This window comes from Vipera ursinii (assembly GCF_947247035.1).
Source record: "Vipera ursinii genome assembly, chromosome: 8".
Classification (NCBI taxonomy): domain Eukaryota; kingdom Metazoa; phylum Chordata; class Lepidosauria; order Squamata; family Viperidae; genus Vipera; species Vipera ursinii.
The window spans coordinates 9,388,000-9,400,603 of NC_139519.1; the positions used below are offsets into that span (position 1 = coordinate 9,388,000).

Here is a 12,604-nt window from a genome sequence, read left to right on the forward strand (position 1 = left end):
TCAACATGACTGGTCCAGTAGTCGTTAAAACTGAGGTTAAGCAAACAAGCAGTGCTTTAAAGCAAGTTATGGAACTTTTGGAAGTATTAGGATTGACGCAAGGTTAAATGAATCTTTATGTCTGTGTGCGCTATATGCAATTTCCTAGGCGGGTGAAGACGAAAAAGGCATGAAAGTGGAAAATGAACTCTTAAGGAGAGAGGTTAATCTTGCAGGATTGCCAGCTGATTAGGAAAGAAACAGCCTGGTTGTCATCAGTGCCCTTAATAACCTGGTCAGTTAGCATTTACAGACAGAGCCCCTCCCTATACAACAATGTAGAGACGTATGTTGGGCTCCAGCAGGGGTCTTCAAACTGGGCAACTTTAAGACTTGGGGACTTCAACTCCCAGAACCCAGCCCTGGCTGGCTCAGGAATTCTGGGAGTTGAAGTCCCCAAGTCTTAAAGTTGCCCAGTTTGAAGACCCCCCTGGGCTACAGAAGCCTCAGAAGTAGGTGGTGTCAGGTTGAGAGTAGGAAAGCATATTATGGTATCTTTTAATGGTGGCTTGCAGATTGTGGGAAACACTGAACCGTGGCTGAGTTCACAGCACAAGTTAAGGCAAAGCCAGAGAAAACCGTGTTAAAGTGCAGGAGGGCATAAACCAAGTAAATCATGCTAGATTCCATTGTCTAGCACTGTGACAAAAAAAATTTGCAGAAAGTATTTTGAACCTCGGAAGTGCAATATATCGGCTGGTGGTTGTCCCTAAGGCTTTGTGGGAGGAAAGTGTGTGAGAAAGGGCTCATTTTCTGATATCGTACAGTTTGGTTGGCCTTGAATTTTAGGCTGATCTCCAGAATCCGGTGTCCTTCAGAAATGTTGAGATTTTAATGGCTCTTCACCCGAGTTGTCTGAAAGTTCACAGTGTTGCAGTTCCAAGAAGGCTGGAAAGTCCACCGGAGAGGAACTTACTCTAAGGCAGTGTTTCTCCACTTTGGTAGTTTAAGATGGGTGGACCTCAACTCCTAGAATTCCCCACCAGCAAAGCCAGAACCCATCTTAAAACAACCAAGGATGAATATCTGTGGAGACTCTTAGTCATCCAGGACATACTTGTCTCAAAAGTGCTTTTCCAAAAGGCAACTTAGACTGTTTTTTTTTTCTTGAGGAAGAAAAACAAAACGTTTCATTTCTCACCCAAGAAGTTTAATCAGTTGAAACTTCATCCAGGAAACTTCCATTCCCCCATCACCCGGTCTCAACTATCAGTACCTGTCCTCCCTTCCTCCCCCTCCCCATCATATCTGATGAAGTTTATTGGCTGAGAAACGAAATGTTTTATTCTTCTTCCTCAAGAGAAGGAAAACAGTCCAGTCGCCTTTTGAAAAAGCACTTTTGAGTAACAAGATTGAGAAACACAGCTCTCAGGCCGGACTCTGCTCCTACTCCTGGTTGCATGTCCATGGAGATTCTCAGTCATCATCCAGGTCATGGTTGTCCCAAAGGTGCTTTTTCACAAGGCAACTGGACTTTCTTGTTTTTCTCTGAAAACGTTTCGCTTCTCATCCAAGAAGCTTCTTCAGCTTCTCGGATGGAGCTTCTCGGATGAGAAGCGAAACGTCTTCAAAGAAAAAACACGAAAGTCCACTTGACTCATGGAAAAGCATCTTTACTCCTCGTTCGCACAAACATCAGCTCCAAAGAGCCCAATATTTGGCCACCAATGAGACACCAGATGTGGCTTGTGGTAGCTTCTCCAGATTTGACTGGCCTCTTCAGCCACAAAAGAGAAATGTAACCTGTCACAAAAATCTGAATTGCTTGAAGGAAGAACCCAACCCCATCATCTTCATGAAATCATTCCGATGCCCAAGGTGCACTGCCTGTCCGAAGATTTAATGGACATTCTCAACTTAAATTTACATTTACTTACATTTGTTTAGTGACTGAAGTTGCAGAGAGCACTGAAAAAAGTGACTTATGGTGCTTTTTCACACTTAGGATGGTTGCAGCATCACATGATCAAAATTCAGAGGCTCGGCAACTTGGCAACTCACACTTGGCGTGTACTTATGACGGTCGCAGTGTCCCGGGATCATGTGATCCCCTTTGCGACAAGCAAAATCAATGGGGAAGTCAGATGCACTTAACAATCTTTCTACTAACTTAATAACTGCAGCGATTCATTTAACATTTAAGGTGCTGGTGATGACCTATAAAGCCCTGAATGGCTTGGGTCCGGGATATCTGAGGGAACACCTGCTGCCAGCATCAAGTTCCCTTCGTCCAGTGCGCTCCCACAGGGAGGGTCTCCTCAGGGTGCCACCGGTAAAAGACTGCCGGCGGGTAACACCCAGGGGGAGGGCCTTCTCAGTGGGTGCGCCTGCCCTTTGGAACCAGCTGCCTGTGGAGCTTAGGACTGCCCCTGACCTCCGTTCATTCCGCCGGGACCTGAAGACCTGGCTCTTCGAGCTCTCTGGCCCAGGCTGAGAATTTTAATTTTAATTTTAATTTTAATTTTAATTGTTTTTTTTTACTTTTTTCAGGGACTGTTGTAATTATTTTTAATTGTTTTTAACTTTTGTATTTCTTGTTTTAAATTACCCTGTAAACCGCCCTGAGTCCTTCGGGAAAGGGCGGTATATAAATCCAATTAAATTAAAATTAAATTAAATTAACAGCGGTGGCAAGGAAGTTCATAAAACAGAGCTAAACTCACTTAAGGACTATCTTGCTTAGCAGTGGAAATTCTGGACTCAATTGTGCTTGTAAGTTGAGGACTGCCCCTATATGATAGCAAAACCCTTAAGCCAGTGGTGGTGAACCGATGGCACACGTGTCAGAGGGGGCACTAAGAGTCCTCTCTGTGGGCACGCGTGCCGTCGCCCCAGTCCCGCCTCCACCCACGGCCTCTTCCTCACCCGCAGCCCCCCCAGAGAAGAGTCGGCCCCGGGCTTGGCCGATGCGGACCAGCCCAGCCAAGGACATGGCAGCCAGACAGCGGTGACAAGACTCCGCCTTTGCATCCCATTGTGCGCAGATGATGCTGCAGGGCACGGGAGGAGGGTGTGGCTGCCATGGCGCTGCAGGGCTGCCTGGGCGATCTGCGGTGGGCCGTGGAGGCAGTGCGTGGCCCTGTGGGCAGGGCAGGGGCTTTTTTTGGGCACTTGGTCTCTGAAAGGTCCATTATCACTGCCTTAAGCTCTTTAGAAGAGGGATTAAGGTCATTGTGACCTCTTAGTGTGACTATCTGAAAAGGAGACCAGTAACATCACGCACAGCAAAATGTCACCGAGCAAATATCTTGCATTAAGGGAGGTTGTGTTATTTCTGCAACGAAACCATGGCACATATAACATTGGGGTGTGTGTGGGGGGGGGGTTTACACCATACCTGTGCTCCTCAGAAATGTTTCTAAATTTTGGCTTGGCAACATCTGGAAGGCAGTGCATCCCTCTGCTTATGGCTCCACCTTTTCATTTCTGCAATTAGCATTAATCTTGACTCGTTTGAGGCGACATAGCATGGTGTATTGAGCTCCCATGTGAATCCAGAGAATGAGTCAAATTCAGTCAGCAGGTTTGGTGTGTTATGTGAATAGAACCGTTGATTTACTGGTTGTTTTTTTTTTTAACAACCAGAATAATCACTGTGGTTTTTGGGCAAAGGAGCATTCAACTATAAATTTATTCTGTAAAAAAAACAAAAACAACCCTATGCAAAATCAGGAGGGGAGAGGTCCCCAAGGGAGCATAATAAACCGTTTAGTGCAACTGGTTTGCATAACACACAGTGCTTCCCTTTTTAAAAAGAAAATGTCAAGCTCCACAGCTTCTTTTGCTGTTAACTTGTAAAAAAAATAGCTTCTTGACTAAAACATCAAGGAATAATATGGCGTTTTATTCACTTACTGCCGGGGTCTTCCAGCTTGGCCCTTTTATTTATTTATTTATTTTTTATTTTAATTCCATTTATATCCCGCCCTTCTCCGAAGACTCAGGGCGGCTTACAAGCTTAGCAGTAGCCTTCATTCTATGTATATGCCTGCTTATTAGGGCTTTCACACACACCCAAGCGGCATTATTACAAAGTCAGCTTAATTGCCCCCAACAATCTGGGTCCTCATTTTACCTACCTCGGAAGGATGGAAGGCTGAGTCAACCTTGAGCCTGGTGGGACTCGATCCTGCACTAATGGCAGGCAGCTGGTGTTACTTAAGGAGGCATTAGCCCACTGCGCCACCAAGGCTCTTTTATGACCCCTACACCAGGGATGGCTGGCTTAGGAATTCTGGGAGTTGAAGTCCACAAGTCGTAAAAGAACCAAGGTTCCCCACCCCTGCCCTATACCGTTCCTGACAAATGGCTGTTCAGTCTGTTCTTGAAAACCTCGAGTGGTGGGGCACCCACAACTCCCGGAGTCGTCCCACTATTTGTTCTCGCTATCAGAAAATTTGTCCTTACTTGCCGATCGGATCTCTGTTTAATGATCTTCACCACATTGTTTTTGTCGTGCCTCAGGTGCTTTGGGACAGCCCTTCAAGTACTGGAAACTTGCTATCATATCACCCTTGTTCCCACCCACCCCTTGCCCCACCCCAAGCACAGAATCTCCCTTAGGGGAGACTTAGGGCTACTCGCTCCCTCCGATCCCAAGAATCAATGGGGTTCAGAGATGAAGGTGGTAGGCTGGGCATGGGGATAACCATCATCTAGTCCCCACTCAACCGTGAAAGCTCCATGGTGGACTTTTGACCAGTTCCTCTCACTCCAACCAAGAGTTGACCTAGTGTAGTGAAGAAGGGGGTGGAATAAGAGGGGGATTCTGTCCCCACCCACCCCCCACCCTAGAACTGCAAGTGGGGACTTTGGATCGGTCCTTTTCTTTCAGCCTAGCCCAGGGCTCTTCAAACTTGGCCCCTTTATGACTTGTGGACTTCGACTCCCAGAATTCCTCAGCCTGGCTGAGGAATTCTGGGAGTCGAAGTCCACAAGTCATAAAAGGGCCAAGTTTGAAGAGCCCTGAGCTAGCCTCTCGCGCTGGTTATTATACAGAAAAAGAGAATACACGTGAAGCTTTTTTATCAATTCATTACTTGCACCTCTGAAGCAGAAGCATGACATTTCAGGAAGACTTATGCAAGCTTTCCCCCCCAGCCCCCCCATCACTTCTTTTATCTCCCCCCTCCCCTGACAAATTAAGAGGCAGAAGTAAGCAGGAATCACAGTTTTCCGTTTCTATAGGGTGCTGTGTGTGCTGCTTTTTCCACAGGAGGAGTGCAGTCTCCACCGTGCTTAACTGATGCCTTCTTGAGAGTTTCACTTCACACTCCATCATCACCTGAAAAAGAAAGTGCAGGCCCTGGAATCTACCCCAAATTGCTGGGTCTCTCAGTGTCAGGCCTGGGCACTTTTCCAAGAAGCTTCTGTTCTCCAAGGCTGCTGAAATTGTACTCTAAGGCATTAGAAGACATGTTAGTGACCAGGGCAAGTCTGGTGTCAATTGTATCTGGCCAAAAAAGCCTTGAGTGTAAGATTTATGCATTGCGCATGGAGTCTTAGGCATTGAACTGAGCCAGCCCCAGTTGTGGTTTCTTGCAATATGCACCACTAGCCAGTGCTGGTTTATTTGGCATATCATAGTTAAAACAAACCGCAGCGTAATGAACTAAAAGAATATCGTGCAGAGGGATGCGGTATCTTGGATCAGTCGGGGCCACCCTTACGTCGGGCGCCTACTTGAGGCCTTCGTGGGTCAATCAAGCCAGAGTCTTCATCAAGATCCCAGTCTCAGCCCACAAAGGATTGTCCTTGTCCCTCTAACCACCACCCAAAGCTCCTGAAGGAGATCTCCTTCCCCTTTGCAACATCTGGCACCAGAGAAGCTACATCACTAAGAAGTCAACCTGGCTTTTTTTTTCCCCAAAGGCCTTTGCTGCGAAAGCTGGACATTAAGGCTGAGGATGTCTACCCGAGCTTGTTTGCAGAGGAAAAAGGCGTTGTTAGCTCAGACTGAGCGTGTCCAGCTAGCTGAGGAGTTAGCACGTGCCCCAGAACCTTTTTGTGCATTCCAGAACATCCTGTGCTTAAGCTTCTGTGGTTGAAAGGTGGTTACCAGAGTCTCCACCCCCAACTCTGGTTACAGAAGGAAAGGCTGTCACTTTGTACTGCTGCCCTTGATAGCGAGCTGTCTGGGAGAACTTTGTTTTACCGTCATCTTTGGTTTTGTGAGCTTTTATCCGAGATGACATTCCAGGCTTGGGTCAGCTTTTGCTTTTGTCTGATCATATCTCAATTCAGAGACAGGCGAGGGGAATGGATTTAACTTGAATGCCTACTTTTCTTCAAGAGAGGCCAATGAAAAGGTCGGTCTCCTGAGCGTGTTTCTTTCCACCTGCAGCTTGTGCAAATTGAACTCTCTAATTCAGGGGTCTTCAAACTTGGGAAAAGGGAAGAAAAGCTCCAGTTAGACCAGGGGTCCTCAAACTTGGCCACTTTAAGACTTGTGGACTTCCTGAGCATGCCTGGCTGAGGAGTTCTGGGAGTTGAAGTCCACAAGTAATAAAAGGGCCAAGTTTGAAGGGCGCTGCTCTAATTGTTTTAAGAAGAAGTACAATAAACATACTTTTGTTTCTAAAGTTCTTGCTAGTAGTCAGCAAAAGTGCTGTTGATTCACCAGCCTGGCTTTGAATCTTTTTTTTCAAATGTTATGGGGACTCGGGTATAAATTAAATATAGAGATGAGCATTTGGGGACTTGTCTTGGCACGGATTTCCAGCTGCTTCAGTGGAGTCCTCTCAGCCTGCAAAACGTGAGAAGAGAATGGCTTCATCTTTCTTTTAAAGCAGAGTTTTTCAAAGTTAAAGTCCACATGTCTTAAATTTGCATTTTCACTCGCTGCTGCTATTGGATTTTCTCTGCTTGCCAAAGCAAGGGTAGATCTCCTGCTTTTGTGGTGTGTGCATTGATGTCTCAGTGTGGAGAATCTGCAAAGAGAAAGTAACTGTGATCTGGTTATTAGAATATTAGACTTCAGATCAACTTGCCAGTTGGCTGCGAAGATTGCTGGTGGACTTTGAATCCATTGTGTGCTCTCTCTGTTTATCCTGGTTGCTCTTATAGATTTGTTGTGAAAAGGTGAGGGAAAAATAATCATCATCATCATCATCAACAACAACAACCAGATGTTCAGACTGCATGTTATTAGAGGTATCCCAGCAGAAGGTAAGCTGTTTCGAGTATTATTATTATTATGGTTTGTTGCACCAGCCAGATGTTTAGACAGGATTGGGCATTTTTATCCACCTATTGCAGTGTTTCCCAACCTTAGGAACTTGAAGATGCGTGGACTTCAACTCCCAGAATTCCCCAGCCACGCATCTTCACGTTCCTAAGGTTGGGAAACGCTGACCTATTGAGTCCTTTCCAAGGACCAGCGATAGGCAGATGGTGTTATTAGGTGGTGTTAAAGACACCATTGCAGGATATAAGCCGTCCCAAGTTGCAGTTGGCTGGTGGTGATTTAGCCTACTATGGTGGTATTCAAGTGGTTGCTGTTGCTATGTTTAGATTTCTTGGCCATCCAACTTCAGTGGACTCTGGGCAGTAATTGCATGCCCATCCAGGCAACTCGTTGTTGTTGTTGTTAGCTGCGAAGTTGTGTCCGACCCATCGCGACCCTATGGACAATATTCCTCCAGGCCTTCCTGTCCTCTACCATCTTCTGGAGTCCATTTAAGCTCACGCCTCCTGCTTCAGTGACTCCATCCAGCCACCTCATTCTCTGTCGTCCCCTTCTTCTATTGCCCTCAATCTTTCCCAGCATGAGGCTCTTCTCCAGTGAGTCCTTCCTTCTCATTAGGTGGCCAAAGTATTTGAGTTTCAACTTCAGGATCTGGCCTTCTAAAGAGCAGTCAGGCTTGATCTCCTCTAGGACTGACCGGTTTGATCGCCTTGCAGTCCAAGGGACTCGCAGGAGTCTTCTCCATCACCATAGCTCAAAGGCCTCAATTCTTTGGCGCTCGGCCTTTCTTATGGTCCAACTTTCACTACCATACATTGCAACTGGGAAGACCATAGCCTTGACTATACGCACTTTTGTTGACAGGATGATGTCTCTGCTTTTTAGTGTGCTGTCTAGATTTGCCATGGCTTTCCTCCCGAGGAGCAAGCATCTTTTAATTTCTTGGCTACAGTCTCCATCTGCAGTGATTTTGGAGCCCAGGAAAATAAAATCTGCCACTACCTCCATTTCTTCCCCATCTATTTGCCAGGAATTGAGAGGGCCGGATGCCATGATCTTAGTTTTCTTAATGTTTAGTTTCAACTCCTTGTTAGAATAGGATAATCACTTTTGGATGAGAGAACCTGGGAAATGGGGGTGTGGCCCCTCTTTACCTGGATGTTTTAGATAGGATATTGAAAGGAATGCTACCAGATACAATGCAAACATTTACTGATAGAGTGGACAGTCCATGTGGGCAGAACACCGTGCTCTTATTTTGGTAGCAGAGACATCAGTAGTCTTAAAGTAGAACTGGATAAGATGGATCTTTCTCTGAGGTGTTCTGCTAGTCTTAAGGCATCATTTTGGGGGTTATATTTTTGACTAGCTGCGATGCATCTTTCCTTCCTTCCTTCCTTCCTTCCTTCCTTCCTTCCTTCCTTCCTTCCTTCCTTCCTTTCTTTCTTTCTTTCTTTCTTTCTTTCTCTGAATGATGTACACAATGTTGATATTATACTCAGTATAGCTCAACCTCAGCAATTTTAAGACGTTTACACTCTCAACTCCCAAAATTTCCCAGTCAGCCTGCTGGCTAGGGAATTCTGGCAGCTGAAAGTTGCCCAGGTTTAGAAACACTGTTATAAAGATTAAAAACAATACTTTTAATGACAGTTCAATAGAGTTTTGTGCCATAGATGACTTTGCTTTTGTGGGAACATTTGTGGCTTGGCCCTTCAGGAAGAATACGAACGAACATGGTCCGAGCTTTGTCAGGATTCCCAGCCCTGATGGCTGACTAGGGCTTTGTATCCAGCTGACCCTCAAGAGTCCCTTAACTTCCTCCTCTTGGTCCTGTCTTGTCTGTTCTCACTGCCAGATGTGAAACCGAGAAGGAATCTTTTAGTACCTACGACGTCTGTCAGACAGAAGCTACTTCCTTCCTTTCCCATAACATATTACCCGATTAACTAATTTTAGAGAAAACAAAAGAGAAACTTCTTATTTATAGTTTGCAAAGGTTGTCTTTTGCAAAAGGTGCAGTTTTAATTTCCTTTTAATTGTACACCGCCCAAGGCCGTTTTGTGCGAGAGGGCAGCCACGAAAACATGATTAATAAAGAAATAAATGAAATACTTGAGCATCTTTAATCTCATGGTTGTAAAGCTCTGTATGTGGGTGCTTCCTCTGAGGTAAATTCAGATGCAGCTGTGGCTTGAAAGCTCTCTCTCTCTCTCTCTCTCTCTCCCATCTTCTCAGTCTAAGGGCTTAATAAATATTTATATTGTATTGTGATGACAGAACTAGAGATAATGAAGCTAGCCTAATAATGGCAGAGCCAGCTCGTTAAAGGGCACAGGGAGTTGCCTCCTACAAAGTCAGACCATTGCTCCATCTGACTCAGTATTGTCTATAGGCAGTGAGAATTATTATCCGACATATATAACAAACCTATCCATAAGTGTATGCTGGAATGACTCGTGTATACAAATACTGTACAAAAAAATCTTCATCCTGATTACTAGGAAGGTATTGGGAATACAACTTCTTAATTTGCTCTTGAAGAACTGGGAGCCTGAACTTTTTGCTTCAAATAACTCTGAATTACTTTAAGAAATAATACAGTGTTGTAAGTGCACAACTTACAACAGTTTGCTCGGTGACTGTTCAAAAGTTACAACGGCACTGAAAAAAGTGACTTATGACCTTTTTCAACACTTAACAACCGTTGCAGCACACACACACACACACCCCATGGTCGCATGATTTACATTCGGATGCTTACAACTGACTCACATTTATGACGGATGCAGTGTCCCGGGGTCATGTGATCCCTTTTTGTGATACTTTCAGACAAGCAAAATCCATGGGAAAGCCAGATTCACTTAACAGTGCTGTGACTAACAACTACGGTGATTCACTTAACAACTGTGGCAAGAAAAGTCGTTAAACGGGGCAAACCTCACTTAACAAATTTCCCCTTTTAGCAACATAGAGTTTGAGGTCAAATGTGGTCGTACGTTGAGGACTGTCCATATGCCTTTTGCCTCCCTTTTGTCCTGTTCTCGTGAATGCTCTAGTTCATTGCCATTCTGTTTAATTTTTTTGGTCTTTAACAGTTTTTGTTGCCCAGATAAGTTCTGTTCGTACTTTAATCTAAATTTCCTCAGAATTCATGTATGACCAAAGATTGACAGTGCAGTTGATTTATCAATAGTATGTATAAAGGGCTAGAAGCTTGATGTTCTTTCTGAGTGACCCCGATATTACAGAGACCAGGATAAAACTTGAGCAAACTTCACTTCGTGATCTGTAATGTCTTGCAATATGCTCAGATATTAGAATGAACCGAAAAACATAGCGAGTTGATGCAGACTTTCATTTGACTTTGATCGGTTAGCCCAGAAGCTCACCACTGCAGAACACAAAAACTTTTATTCAGTCGGCGACCAATGCAGCAACTAGGGAATGGTGCCTTGTATTTCTCTTGAAAGAATATAAATTAATTGTGCCTGCATTTGCATTTGTATTAGCATATTGTGCATTTTCTGCCCACTGTTTGGGAAAGTGGCAGGGCTAATTCTGCTTTCTGGATTACTGAGCCAGTGTGAAAAAAAAGGTTTCCTTGAGATACTCCTGACATGGAAAGGGAAAACGAAAAAAACAAAAGAAAACCCCAGCTATTGTACAATTTAGAAAAACAAAAGTGACTGTTTACATTTCCCCTGAGTTTTAGGGGTAGTCTAATAATATTTTTTTTCCCAACAATTTCCTTTAGAAAGGGGAAATTCTCTGACTTTTTTTAGGGTCTTGCCCTCTGACCACCAATGGGCCGGAGGAGAAAATTACTTAGGGTTTGCCTTGGGAAACTACCAGCCAAGCAAGGAGAAGGGATCAAGTGGGGAATTAATCTTGAGTCACTGCATAGCCGCAAGATGGGCCCCTCTACGTACCCCAGGGAAAGACAAGCAGTCTAGGGAGATTCTTGTATTATAAGTAGAATACAGTAGTCAATTTGAACCCTTCATGTGTGGATCCGATTGCTTGTGCCTGGCAGTTTGGGAAGGGTAAAAGAAAATGAACCCTGGTCATGGAGGTGGGTTTGAACCCAAAGGTATTTATTTATTTTTATTTAATTCCATTTATATCCCGCCCTTCTCCGAAGACTCAGGGCGGCTTACAAACATAGCAGTAGCAAGGCTTTCCCCACTGCTTGTGGGCTGTTGGTTTTATTATGCAAACTATTTCGGCTTGCCCTTCAGTCAAAAGAGAATAGATGAAAGTGCCACCTGAATAAACATGAAATGCAGGTCCTGGTGGCACAGTGGTTAGAATGCAGTATTGCAGGCTAACTCACTGCTCACTGTCAGGAGTTCAATTCTGACCGGCTCAAGGTTGACTCGGCCTTCCATCCTTACGAGGTCAGTAAAATGAGAGGACCCCGGGTTATTGAGGGCAATATGCTGACTCTGTCAACCACTTAGAGAGGGCTGTTAAGCACTATGAAGCAATATATAAGTCTAAGTGCTATTGCTATTGCCTAGACCAGAGGTCCCCAACCTTTTGGGCACCAGGGACCGGTTCCGTGGAGAGAGGTTTTTCCATGGTGCATGGTTTTGTGTGTTGCCTGAATCTCGTGGATGTGCCTCTGCTTATTTGTGCAGACTGGTTGCTGGCATGCTGCGGCCCAGTACCAGTCCACAGACCGGGGGTTGGGGACCCCTGGCCTAGACAGCCATATTAGCTCAATCAACCCTAACGATCAGTGGGGTGACACATCCAGATCAGCCTCACATCCATTAGGAATAACTCCAGTACAGTAAGCCATCTTCTAAATCCATTTCTAAAGGAAGGAAAACAAAAGGTAAATTACAAAGTAATTTTAAAATGCCTGGAGGAATATGCTGTCAGCTGACAGCACAAAATTTGTAGCATTGACCTGAGCTACACTGGCATGGAATGAACCCTCTTGTCATCCAGGGGCCATCCCAGAGAAGATGTCTGATGGTGAAATGTCCTGGCAAGACCACATCTACCAGAGTCTACTCTGAAGGCTGTATGTCAGGTTATAGTAGGAAGGTACAAAGAGACACACCTTCTGGAATTGTGTCCAGGCCATGTAACAACACTTCAAAGGGCGAGAGCTCAGATGTGAGCAGGCAACCAGTGAAGCTGTGTCAGACTCTGGTAAAATTTCCACCTGGTTGCCCTGGTTAAAGATCTTCCGGTTTTGCTGAGCCTTCTCCATGAATCATCTTGATAGGCATTTTAATCTGCAATGCATCATAGGCTGTTTCCTCTATCAGGGTCAAAATCTGCAAGGGGGCATGACATCATGGTCACAGTCTCACTCACTGTGTACACAGACACAGGGTGGGACTCTCGACTGTGACGTTGCAT

The 12,604-nt window shown here is 45.0% G+C and overlaps 1 protein-coding gene across 5 annotated transcripts in view; it reads left to right on the forward strand.

Annotated features, from left to right (window-relative positions):
• Positions 1-12,604, forward strand: part of PLEKHA2 (pleckstrin homology domain containing A2) — a 74,121-nt gene that overhangs the window by 14,460 nt on the left and 47,057 nt on the right. The window contains exons 1-2 of one of the 5 annotated variants that reach the window (XM_083368463.1): positions 6,190-6,347; positions 7,105-7,206. The exons of 3 other annotated variants lie outside the window; for them this stretch is intronic. The gene's annotated coding sequence lies outside the window, so the exon portion shown is untranslated. Of the gene's footprint in view, positions 1-6,189; positions 6,348-7,104; positions 7,207-12,604 lie in introns of those variants that run through there. One more of the 5 variants, XM_083368466.1, reaches the window with a different exon arrangement.